The sequence below is a fragment of the Thalassophryne amazonica genome, chromosome 1 (genome assembly GCF_902500255.1).
Source record: "Thalassophryne amazonica chromosome 1, fThaAma1.1, whole genome shotgun sequence".
Lineage (NCBI taxonomy): Eukaryota > Metazoa > Chordata > Actinopteri > Batrachoidiformes > Batrachoididae > Thalassophryne > Thalassophryne amazonica.
The window spans coordinates 111,858,776-111,871,180 of NC_047103.1; the positions used below are offsets into that span (position 1 = coordinate 111,858,776).

The following is a 12,405-nucleotide window of genomic DNA, read 5'->3' on the forward strand; positions in this document are numbered from 1 at the left end:
CGGCCTCACTGCGGATTCATCCAGTGTTCCATGTTTCCAGAATCAAACCTCATCACACCTCACCCCTCTGCACTCCGGGTCCGGCACCACCTCCTGCCCGGATCATCGACGGCGAGCCGGCTTGGACTGTACGCCGGCTCCTGGACGTCCGACGGATGGGCCGGGGTTTGCAGTATCTGGTGGACTGGGAAGGGTACGGCCCCGAAGAGCGCTCCTGGGTGAAGAGGAGCTTCATCCTGGACCCGGCCCTCCTGGCCGACTTCTACCGTCGCCACCCGGACAAGCCTGGTCGTGCGCCAGGAGGCGCCCGTTGAGGGGGGGGTCCTGTTGTGTGGGCCGCTGAAGAGGAGGTACTGCTGGCCCACCACCACCAGAGGGCGCCCTGTCTGGAGTGCGGGCTCCAGGCACCAGAGGGCGCTGCCGCCTCACAGGAGCAGCCAGGGTGACAGCTGTCACCCATCACCTGAGACGAGACAGCTATCAATCAACAGGGAGGTATATCAGCAGGACGGCATCTCCACCTCATTGCCGAGATATCGCTCTACCAAGGAGGTAACGTATCCAGCCAAACGGATCATCTTTTGACCATTAAATGCTTTTTGCCTTTACACAGAAAGAGAAAAGACAGCAGGAGACTGTATTTTGGATAAGTACTCACATTCCTGCACTCACCTGTATTTTCCTGACAAGAGGTGGAGGTGGTGTTTCCACCCTGTGTGTTGCTGGGTGCAGCCGCACCCACACCTGACTGTATCTGTTCCTTGCCAGCAGTACCGGATCCGACGAGCGGAGGCAGTGGCCACCTGGGGTTCGGGACTTGGCGGCTTCAGTATCCCCGGGGTTCGGTGGCAGAAGAAATCGGGTGGTTCCGGTTCGACTCGGACAGACGTCTCCTATCGTCGAGCCTGCCCACACGACACCTTTGGAATTCGGTTACTGCTGTATTTGTAAATCTGTTGTGTTTGTTGTGTGAGTTCACAACAGTAAAACTTTGTGATTTGACTTTCTCCATTGTCCGTTCATTTGCGCCCCCTGTTGTGGGTCCGTGTTCCTACACTTTCCCAACATAAAGTTTTTGTTGTGCTGACTCTGGTTGATTTGGTTCAGTTTACTGGTTATAGGGTCAGTGATATGAGTCTTTAGAAAATTCCTGGAAGTCTGTTTTTTTCCATTCTTGGCATGATTTTCCTTTTTTGCACCTTTTTTTCTGAGATGGGACACCACAGTGGATATGGAGTCTCCCGTTTTCACATCTTCATCCGAGACTGAAAAATAAATATCACGCACAATCCTGTGTATCGAGCTGCTGATCGTATACACAGCACTCAGTGAGAGATGTTGCAAATTTTACCGCAAACTCCATGGCATTCGGGAAAACATCCGTGTTGTATTGACACTACAAACAAATTCTGGATGGAAACATTCGTCTGCAGGAGGGAGATGATTTAAAGCGTGAAAGGAAAGGACCAAAATGGTTAAATTGCTGCTTGCAGTCCTAGCCTATTCCCAAGAGCGAATGTGTGGAGAATTTTGAAACAAAAAAATGCAACAATGAACACCATGTGCTTGCAGCACACCTTAAGATGCATTTTCAGTAAAAAATTGGACAAAATAACCCATGAAATGCTTCATCACTCTATATCCTCAATGTCAGAATGTCTTTTAAAGGACATTTTGCACATAAACTCAGATTTTGGCAAATTAGAGTCTATGTGACTCATTAATTTGTGCACTTTCATGACCTGTCTTGATCTATGCCAGTCAAAACATACAGCTACGGAGACTGTTGGAAAAAAATACTCATTTCCCACAGTCTGCCTACATCACTCTGAGCAAATGTCTCCATATGTGCTGTCAAATGGAATGTAGATAAACTGCATGCTAATGTAAGAGCGAAAATTTCAATCATGATACTTCTAACATTTAGATCAGTTCATTCATAATGACATGAGGCTGTGACCACCACGACAGCAATTCTATGTTGTCAAAAGAGCAGCCATATGTGTGTGTGTGTGTATGTATATATATATATATATATATATATATATATGTATGTATATATATATGTATGTATATATATATGTATGTATATATATATATATATATATATATATATATATATATATATATATACACAAGGTTGGGTAGGATTACTGTACATGTAACAATGTACTGTACATGTACAATGTACATAACATGTAATCCACATGTATTCTTGGTTCGCCCTGCCTTCACTGCGCAAGCGTCATTTCTGAACGTCAGCAGGAGTGCACCGATTATCAACTCGTTTCCGCTTCAAACTGCACTCCAGTCATCTTTGATCTCAGTGACAGATATGAGGCTTTTGTACAACAATCATTTCCACATATATTCAACATTATTTCATAATAATAGATGGGGGACTGATCAGAGCGCTTATGTCATTTAGGGCCCCTTCACACATAGTGCAAATTTGGTCGATTTGCACATAACGTGTGCATGAAACAGGAATCATATGCAGAATGTGTAGAATCGTAACTGCTTCCAATGCCTCATACACCTGTTGCCACAACTATTTGCACATTTGTGCGAGCCCATGGAACCCTCTTGCGGCAGGTGTCGGCCAAATTCCAGGTGACACACACGAACATCCGGCACCGTTCGCTTGGCACTTAGAAAATGTGTGGCCATTCACACTATTAATACGACAACAGTCAGCAGACAATCGCTGTCGTCCTGGCAGTGAAATTTGTCTAAGTGCCCCATGAGTGTGGCTTTGATCTGTGCACTGAACTCACAGGAGGTGTGGCCGGTGGCAGAAGCAGCTGTGGAGATCTGTCGTTCTGGACACCCCAGCTGGACAACCCATACTGTGTTTGTACGGACATGGACTAACAGCTGCCCACTGTGATGCAAATGTGTCTGCTTACTATCATCACGTGGACATAAATAAAAACATATTGCTGTGGCGGCGGGCTGCAGCGAGTGCACGTGCGGACGCTGCAGCCCATTGACAGGCTGCCCCCAAGTTGAAACGGACCGTCATATCATAACTCGCAGTGGAGGATCTGACTGTCACGTCACCCACATGAGCTCTGTTCCACATGACGTGGTGTCAGTCCTGCGGCGCACTGTCCACAAGACATGCGTGTCAGGCAGGACGCGCGCGGCTGGGTGGACACGTGCTAGTAGATGTGGACATGATGAGACAAGCGAACTGCTTCTCATTCATGTCATTTCATGACTGTACGTCTGTGACCATGGCTCATCTACAGAGGAACAGACGGATCATACTTGTGTTGTTTGCTTGAAAAGAGGGATTCAATAAAATGCAATGTTTTTATATGGTGTGTGGTTTTATTTTTTCTTAAATACGTCCATGTCCTTACTGATATCAGGCAGTTTCCTGCACAATTCACAGGCCAGCGATGGGTTTGAATCCTGTGGGTGACATGTATTTTTTTAATTTATTTTTTTATTTTCACAGCAGCTGCTTGCACTGTGTTCCTGCATGCACAAAACCGTTGCAATATGTATTTAAAAAAAAAAATTATTTTTTCATCACAGCAGGCACTGTTTCCGTGTGCATGAACCTTCACACCGGCATTGTGCACGCCTGCCCATCGGCGCTATGTTTTGTGGTGCGCTCATACAAGCTGTTCCGACGGGCTGAGTTGTACATATTTGCAGTATGTGTGAAGGGGCCCTTATGAGCGTCAGTAACGATTTACAACCTGGTCTCACGGCAATTTGTGATTCAGCAGCGTGAAATATACATTAATCTGTTGGTTCGTGATATTGTGATGAAAAGCGCCTCATTTTCGTCATGGCAGCACAAATTCATTCTAATTCATTCTGTGATGGCTGCATGAAAATAAAGTGAAGTGGGGGGGGGGGTCGGTGTGCTTATGGTTAGGGTGGGGAGAAAGAGTAAGATTAGGTTATGGTTAAGGTTAGGGTCGGGGGTAGGAGTAGGGTTAGGAATAGTGAGTTAAAAAAAACCCTGTCACGAAAATTTGACTCATTTCGTCACGGGAGCACTGAAAAAAAAGTGAGACTGGGCTGCGATTTACAAGTTTTTACTTTGTCATCTGATGGTTTATAATCACATTATTCCCTTTGATCGATCTGGGTGTAGAGAGTCAGATTCAGACATGCTGCTGTGGTCTGAAATGACACATGCGCAGTGAAGGCAGGGCGGACCAATTTTAAGGGGAGACCGTTCGGTCGGCGACACCAGGTTAAAACAGTGTTGTGGTGAGTTTCAGCTGCACATTTACAGCGCCAGTTAAAACAACATTGTGCAGCGCTACAGACAGCAGACTCCGCACACATCTGGATACAAAATCTTTCAGACTCCCCTCAACAAATTAAGAGGGGCCAACTGTCCATCATCTCCTCTCTTTATGAAATTCACTGAACTGCACACAGCCAATTTGGTAGAAATTCCATAGCTCTGGAACATACCGCCTACCATATTCCTGACTTTTTCCAAGCATCTGCATGGCAAATCCACTGATCTGAATGAATGCTAAGTCATCACTTTCAAATGAATGGTCAGTAGTTTCATGATCTGATGTTGCAACATTCATTTCACTCTGTCGGTTCACCATTGTGTTGTTTTTATGTTTGCTCAGAGTGACATTACCTGTCGAAAAGTCCAGTTAACCCTCTGGGGTCCGAGGGCATTTTGTTGGACAGTTCACTCGCCTGGCATAAATGATTTATTATTGCTGTTAACAGCTCTCCCTGCATCCCACAATCAAGTTTTATGTCTCTTTTTTGCTGGACAACCTGTGCTTTCAGAATATATATGTTTTTGTTGTGTTTTATAAGTGTAATAAAGCTTTACAATCAAAAATAGGCAAGGAAGAAATAAAGTGAAAAATAATTTTCCACACACATTTATTCAAAACACACAGCAAACTATAATAAACAACTGTTTTGACACTTTATAAAGGTAATTTGCGGTCTTGTGTGAAAGACTGCACAACAAAAGTTCAAACAATAAACACAAATGCACATTTTGAACAATATATATACAAAATGGTCTGTGCGTTTTGTTGTCCATTGATATGGTAAACAGTGCTTTTTGTAGAGAAAGAAACAGAGTTATCCGGTAACATTCACATGCAAACTAGTGGAGCAATCCTGATAGTTACACACTCTTTGTTTGAGCACGTGAGATTGTCATCAGAAGCTCTCTGTGTGCTCCTGCTTTCACTGATCATTGTGCGGAATGGTTCAGGGCGCACTGAGTATGTACTCATTGGAGCACCCAGAGGGCTATTCAGACAGGCCAAGTAGTAACATATCACTCCTGAAAACGATCTTTGGCTTTTCACGTGAGGTAAATCTGCCCTACGATTGGATTTTGGAAAACCATGTGACGGTGAACCAACTCTGATTGGACACTCACATTGCGCACGTCATTACACAGCTTCTATGTGGAGTACAATGATGGCCGATGGCTGGCTTGAAGGTCCACGGAGTTAACCTTTCAGCAAAAAAAAAAAAAGTAAGTTTCTAACTCATATCATTCAAAAGTTATTTATAATTTAATAAAGCTTGGTCTTAGCCGTCGTATAGGACGGCATTGGCCCCAGAGGGTTAAATGCCGAGTTCAGCATTTTCTGGAAATGCACTTGCTGACTCAGAGTGAGAAGTTTAAGTTGCTGTAAAGTCCTTCAGTGACCACTGATCATGACCACGATAGGATTGCAGTCAGGGTCCTAGCCACGGCGGTGCCGCCCAGTACTGCAAATTTCCTCCCAGCTGTCGGGTTCAAATTGGCTGTGCGGCCCATCACAGATTTTCTGAAAAATTAATTTAAATATTGCTGAAAATGAACGAATTCAATCATATTTGAAGCTTATGGAGTCATAGCTTTATTTTGCAATTTTAAACAAATAGGGGTGTGCAGCCAGTACATTCTGAGTGCCGGTCCCAAGCCCGGATAAATGAGGAGGGTTGCGTCAGGAAGGGCATCCGGCGTAAAACAAGCCAACCCAACTATGCAGACTCAGAATCGAATTCCCATACCGGATCGGTCGCGGCCCGGGTTAACAATGTCCGCCACCGGTGCTATTGCCCAACAGGGTGCCGGTGGAAATTGGGCTACTGCTGGGCGAAGACGACGAAGAAGAGGAGGAAAACGTTGCCATGAACAGCGGGAGAAGAAGAAAACTAGAAGGGTGGAAATGAGAGTGGGGACTTTGAATGTTGGTAGTATGACTGGTAAAGGGAGAGAGCTGGCTGATATGATGGAGAGGAGAAAGGTAGACATATTGTGTGTGCAAGAGACCAAGTGGAAGGGAAGTAAGAGCAGGAGCATCGGCGGTGGGTACAAGTTGTTGTACCATGGTGAGGACAGGAAGAGAAATGGTGTTGGGGTCATTTTAAAGGAAGAGTATGTTAAAAGTGTGTTGGAGGTTAAGCGAGTGTCTGACAGGGTGATGAGTGTGAAGTTGGAAATTGAAGGGGTCATGATGAATATCATCAGTGCATATGCCCCACAGGTAGGTTGTGAGATGAAGGAGAAAGAAGATTTCTGGAGTGTGTTAGATGAGGTGGTGGAGAGTGTGCCCAAGCATGAAAGAGTGGTGATAGGAGCAGACTTCAATGGGCATGTTGGTGAAGGGAACAGAGGTGATGAGGAAGTAATGGGTAGATATGGTATCAAGGATAAGAATGGGGAAGGACAGATGATAGTTGATTTTGCAAAAAGGATGGAAATGGCTGTGGTGAATACCTACTTTAAGAAAAGGGAGGAGCACAGGGTAACATATAAGAGTGGAGGAAGGTGCACACAGGTGGACTACATTCTTTATAGGAGATGCAAGCTAAAAGAAATCACAGACTATAAGGTGGTAGCAGGAGAGAGTGTCACTAGACAGCATAGGATGGTTGTTTGTAGGATGACTTTAGAGGTAAAGAAGAAGAAGAGAGTGAGAGCTGTGAAATTTAGTGAGCAGGTGAGAGAAGCACTAGTTGGAGAGGAAGCAGTTTTGGACAACCGGAAAAGTACTGCAGATGTGGTGAGGGAGACAGCTAGGGCAGTACTGGGTATGACATCTGGACAGTGGAAGGAAGACAAGGAGACTTGGTGGTGGAATGAAGAGGTCCAGGAAAGCATAAGGAGAAAGAGGTTGGCGAAAAAGTTTTGGGATAGTCGGAGAGATGAAGAAAGTAGACAGGAGTACAAGGAGATGCGGCGTAAGGCGAGAAGAGAAGTGGCAAAAGCAAAGGAAAAGGCATATTGCGAGCTGTACAAGAAGTTGAATAGTAAGGAAGGAGAAAAGGACTTGTACCGATTGGCCAGACAAAGGGACAGAGCTGGAAAGGATGTGCAGCAGGTTAGGGTGGTAAAAGATGCACATGGTAATGTTCTGACAAGTGAGGAGTGTGTGCTGAGAAGGTGGAGGGAATATTTTGAAGAGTTGATGAATAAAGAAAATGAGCGAGAGAAAAGGCTGGATGATGTGGTGAGAGTAAATCAGGAAGTAAAAGAGATTAGCAAGGAAGAAGTGAGGGCTGCTATGAAGAGGATGAAGAGTGGAAAGACAGTTGGTCCAGATGACATTCCAATGGAGGCATGGAAATGTCTAGGAGAGATGGCAGTAGAGTTTCTAACCAGATTGTTTAATAAAATCTTGGAAAGTGAGAGGATGCCTGAGGAGTGGAGACAAAGTGTGCTGGTTCCTATTTTCAAGAACAAGGATGATGTGCAGAACTGCAGTAACTACAGAGGCATAAAGCTGATCAGCCACAGCATGAAATTATGGGAAAGAGTAGTAGAAGCTAGGCTTAGAAAACAGGTGAAGATCTGTGAGCAGCAATATGGTTTCATGCTGAGAAAGAGCACTACAGATGCAATGTTTGCTCTGAGAATACTGTTGGAAAAGTACAGAGAAGGACAGAAAGAGTTACATTGTGTGTTTGTGGACTTAGAAAAAGCTTATGATAGGGTGCCAAGAGAAGAGTTGTGGCATTGTATGAGGAAGTCTGAGTCTGGAGTGGCAGAGAAGTATGTTAGGGTAGTGCAGGACATGTACAAAAATAGTGTGACAGCGGTGAGATGCGCAGTCGGAATGACAGACTCATTCAAGGTGGAGGTGGGATTACACCAAGGATCAGCTCTGAGTCCTTTCTTGTTTGCAGTGGTGATGGACAGGTTGACAGATGAGATCAGACAGGAGTCCCCATGCACTATGATGTTTGCAGATGACATTGTGATCTGTAGTGAGAGTAGAGAGCAAGTTGAGTCTAGTCTGGAGAAGTGGAGATATGCTTTGGAGAGAAGGGGAATGAAAGTCAGTAGAAGCAAGACTGAGTACATGTGTGTGAATGAGAGGGAGCCCAGTGGAATAGTGCAGTTACAAGGAGTAGAAGTGGTGAAAGTAGATGAGTTTAAATATTTGGGGTCAGCTGTTCAAAGTAATGGAGAGTGTGGTAGAGAGGTGAAGAAGAGAGTGCAGGCAGGGTGGAGTGGGTGGAGAAAGGTGGCAGGAGTGATTTGTGACCGAAGAATATCAGCAAGAGTGAAGGGGAAAGTTTACAAAACAGTAGTGAGACCAGCTATGTTGTATGGTTTAGAGACAGTGGCACTAACAAAAAGACAGGAGGCAGAGCTGGAGGTGGCAGAGCTGAAGATGTTGAGATTCTCAGAGAGGCGAGATTGAGATGGTTTGGACATGTGCAGAGGAGGGACCCAGGGTATATAGGGAGAAGGATGCTGAGGATGGAGCCACCAGGCAGGAGGAGAAGAGGGAGACCAAAGAGGAGGTTCATGGATGTGCTGAGAGAGGACATGCAGGTGGTTGGTGTGACAGAGGAAGATACAGAGGACAGGGTGAGATGGAAACGATTGATCTGCTGTGGCGACCCCTAACGGGAACAGCCGAAAGACAAAGAAGAAGTTAAAGAAATAAGAAATATTTCTCATTTTCTTTGGATCAGATCAGCCTCAAACAGCAGAGATCGCCAGTCAGGGACTTTAGAGTTCAGCTTGGAGCGCAGCTGAAAACAACGTCTCTGTCTGCCTAACTGAAAAGAAAAAAACTCCATCAACATCCTTCATTACATAAATATTCCAAGCTCCTCCTGTGTCCACAGCTGCTGATTAATTCAGATTTATGTAGTTTATTGTACAGTTGAAAGGCTTAATGTTTCCAAAAAGCTCCAAGTTTGCTTGAAGGAGGAAAAACTGCAAAGACGGTGAGAGACAGAGAGAGAGAGAGAGAGAGAATTCATTTTTACATGAAAAGTTAATAGTTTTCATTGTAACTGTTTGTGTGACAGACTGGAAGTGTGACAGGAAGTGTCATTCTTGGGACATGTCTCATCTAACGGACAAACCTGACCCCAAAAATATTGAAAAAGTAAGAGACTGGCCTACACTTAAAAACTCAACTGAAGTCAGAGCATTTCTTGGGCTAGGCTCTTCCTATCAATGCTTTATTTACCAGTTTGCAGATATGTCAGAGCCCCTGCATACACTCAGTCAGAAATGAAAGACATTCATGTGGACTGAAGTTGAACAGATGGCATTTGGGAAACTTCACAAAGCTCTGTGCAACACACCCATCCTTGCCTACCCAGATTTCTCACGTGACTTTCTGCTCTTCACAGATGCATCCAACACAGCCATTGGATATGTTCTGTCACAAGTCGATGCAGAAAGCATGGGAAATGTGGGTGTCATCACTGCTTTTTTGTAGATGATGTGGTCCTGCTGGCTTCATCGGCCTGTGATCTCCAGCATGCACTGGATTGGTTCACAGCCAAGTGGGAAGCAGGTGGGATGAGGCTCAGCACCTCTGAATCAGTGGCCATGGTTCTCAGCAGGAAACCAATGGATTGCGTACTCCGGGTAGGGAATGTGGTCTTGCCCCAAGTGAAGGAGTTCAAGTACTTCAGGATCTCATTCACGAGAGAGGGCACAATGGACCGTGAGAATCGGCACAGCATTCAGTCTACTGTACTGTTGTGACAAAAAGGGAGCTGACCCAAATGTTGAAGCTCTCGATCTACTGGTCAATGTTCATTCCTACTCTCACCTATGGTCATGAGGGTTGGGTCAAGACCAAAAGAAGTAGATTGTGGGTACAAGTGGCTGAAATGGGCTTCCTTGGGAGGATGGCTGGTGTCTCCCTTAGAGATAGGTTGAGAAACCTGGTCATCCATAAGGAGCTCGGAGTAGAGCCGCTGCTCCTTCGCATTGAAGGTGGCCAGCTGAAGTGGTTCGGGGATCTCGTAAGGATGCCTCCTGGGTGCCTCCCTCGGGAGGTGTTCCAAGCACGTCCATCTGGAAGGAGACTTCGGGGAAGACCCAGGACTAGGTGGAGAGATTATATCTCCACACTGGCCTGGGAACACCTCGGGATCCCCAGTCAGAGGTGGTCAATGTGGCACGGGAAAGGGAAGTTTGGGGCCCCCTGCTGGAACTTTTGCCCCCGTGAATCGATCCCGGATAAGTGGTTGAAGATGAGTGAGTGAGAAGCTACATATATTAGCTATATATTCTGGTCTCACACACCACTCCAGCAGGGGGTGGTAAATCATCTACATATTAAAAGCGTCAGTACATGTGCGATTTTATTTTGTAAGTTCAATGTAAGTACATAATACAATTGTAAATGTGTTAAAAATACATAAATGTCACTGAAAACACTTATTTTCATTCTGGTCCATTTAAAAATCAAATGACCAAATAGAAGTTAAAAAAATAATAATAAATAAATAATAATAATAATAATAATAATATTAATAATAATCATGATAATAGTGTGTATATGACAACAAGAACCTAAACAGTGTATAAATACATTAAGACCATAAATTAACATAAAAAATTCATAATTAACAGGAAATAAAAGGGGTGATTTCTTCTTCTAAAAACGTGAGGTCTAAGGTTCTAAAAACATTCTGGGCTCACACGCCATTCCAACTCATTATAGAAACTTTGCACAATTTATTACCGCCCTTTGAAATATGTCAGCTACCTATTTTATAAACACTACAGAATCTAGAGCCCATGGAGCCCCATGCTGTGATGCGCTAGTTTAATGTATATTTACCAAAGAGGTTATGTTTTCGGTCGCGTCCGTTTGTTTGTTGGTTGGTTGGTTTGTTAGCAGGATTACTCAAAAAATCCTCAAAGGATTTCAATTAAATTTTTACCAGGGGTGTATCTTGGCCTAACTTAGAAGTCATAAAATTTTGGTAATGATCTGGAACACGATTTGGATCCAGTAATTTTTTTTAAGGATTCTTTATCATTGCAGGATAGGGCCAGTTTCAACATTTTTGCATCTAAGTTCATGAAGACGGGTCACAAAGGCTGAACAAAAATTAAATTACGACACAACAATAATTTAGCATTTGTTTCTCCTCAATGAATAAACTTGTTATTAGAAAATAAAAATAGAAACTTGTATAGTTCATGCAGTTTCTCTTTATACATTTGCTGAAGATCTAAGGGTTTAACCCTCTGGGGCCGACGCCGTCGTATACGACGGCTGAGACCAAGCTTTACTAAATTCTAAATAACTTTTTAATGATATGCGATAGAAAATTATTATTATTATTATTTATTTATTTATTTTTTGCTGAAAAGTTAACTCTGCAGAGTTTTGAGCCACCATCCACCATCTTTGTACTCCTCATAGAAGCCGTGTGATGACGTGAGCAATGTGAGTGTCCATTCGGAATTGGTTCACCGTTAGATGGTTTTCCAAAATCCAGTTGTAGGGCAGATTCACCTCACGTGACACACCAAAGATTGTTTTTAGGGGTGATGTGTTACTAGTTTATTATAGTTTGCTGTGTGTTTTGAATAAATGTGTGTGGAAAATTATTCTTGTCTTTTTCCTTTCTTATTTCTGATTGTAAACCTTTATTACACTTATAAAACACAACTATAGCATATATATTTTGAAAGTACAGGTTGTCCTGAAAAAAGAGACATAAAACTTGATTGTGGGATGCAGGGAGAGCTGTTAACAGCAATAATAAAACATTTATGCTAGGCAAGTGAACTGTCCAAAAAATGCCCTTGGACCCCAGAAGGTTAACCACTGAATCTGAAACATGATGGTAGAGGCGTGAAATGACGTGGAATAAGTCTCTTTGCCAAAGGGTATTCCATGTGATGCCAGTGACCCTATGGCCTTGGCGGAGGTTTGCGCTCTCTGAGTGCTTCTAGTTTACATCAGTCGCTCTCATATTTGAAGGTGAGCAGACTGACACTATCTCCTGACAAAGTCTGATCTGGATCTGATCTGGATTGTGGATTTTGTGGACTTTAATATTGAAAAGCCCATTTGGTGTACATTTTGTATTATATCGCAATCAGAGCTGCCTCAGTCACTTTCATTTTTCTGTCTTGGATTTTCCTACACCACCAAAATTGGATGGAGGTTCCAA

General features: G+C 43.8%; 1 protein-coding gene across 4 annotated transcripts in view; it reads left to right on the top strand.

Moving 5' to 3' along the window:
- Positions 1–12,405, top strand: part of cd99 (CD99 molecule) — a 135,027-nt gene that overhangs the window by 26,465 nt on the left and 96,157 nt on the right. The window lies entirely within an intron of this gene.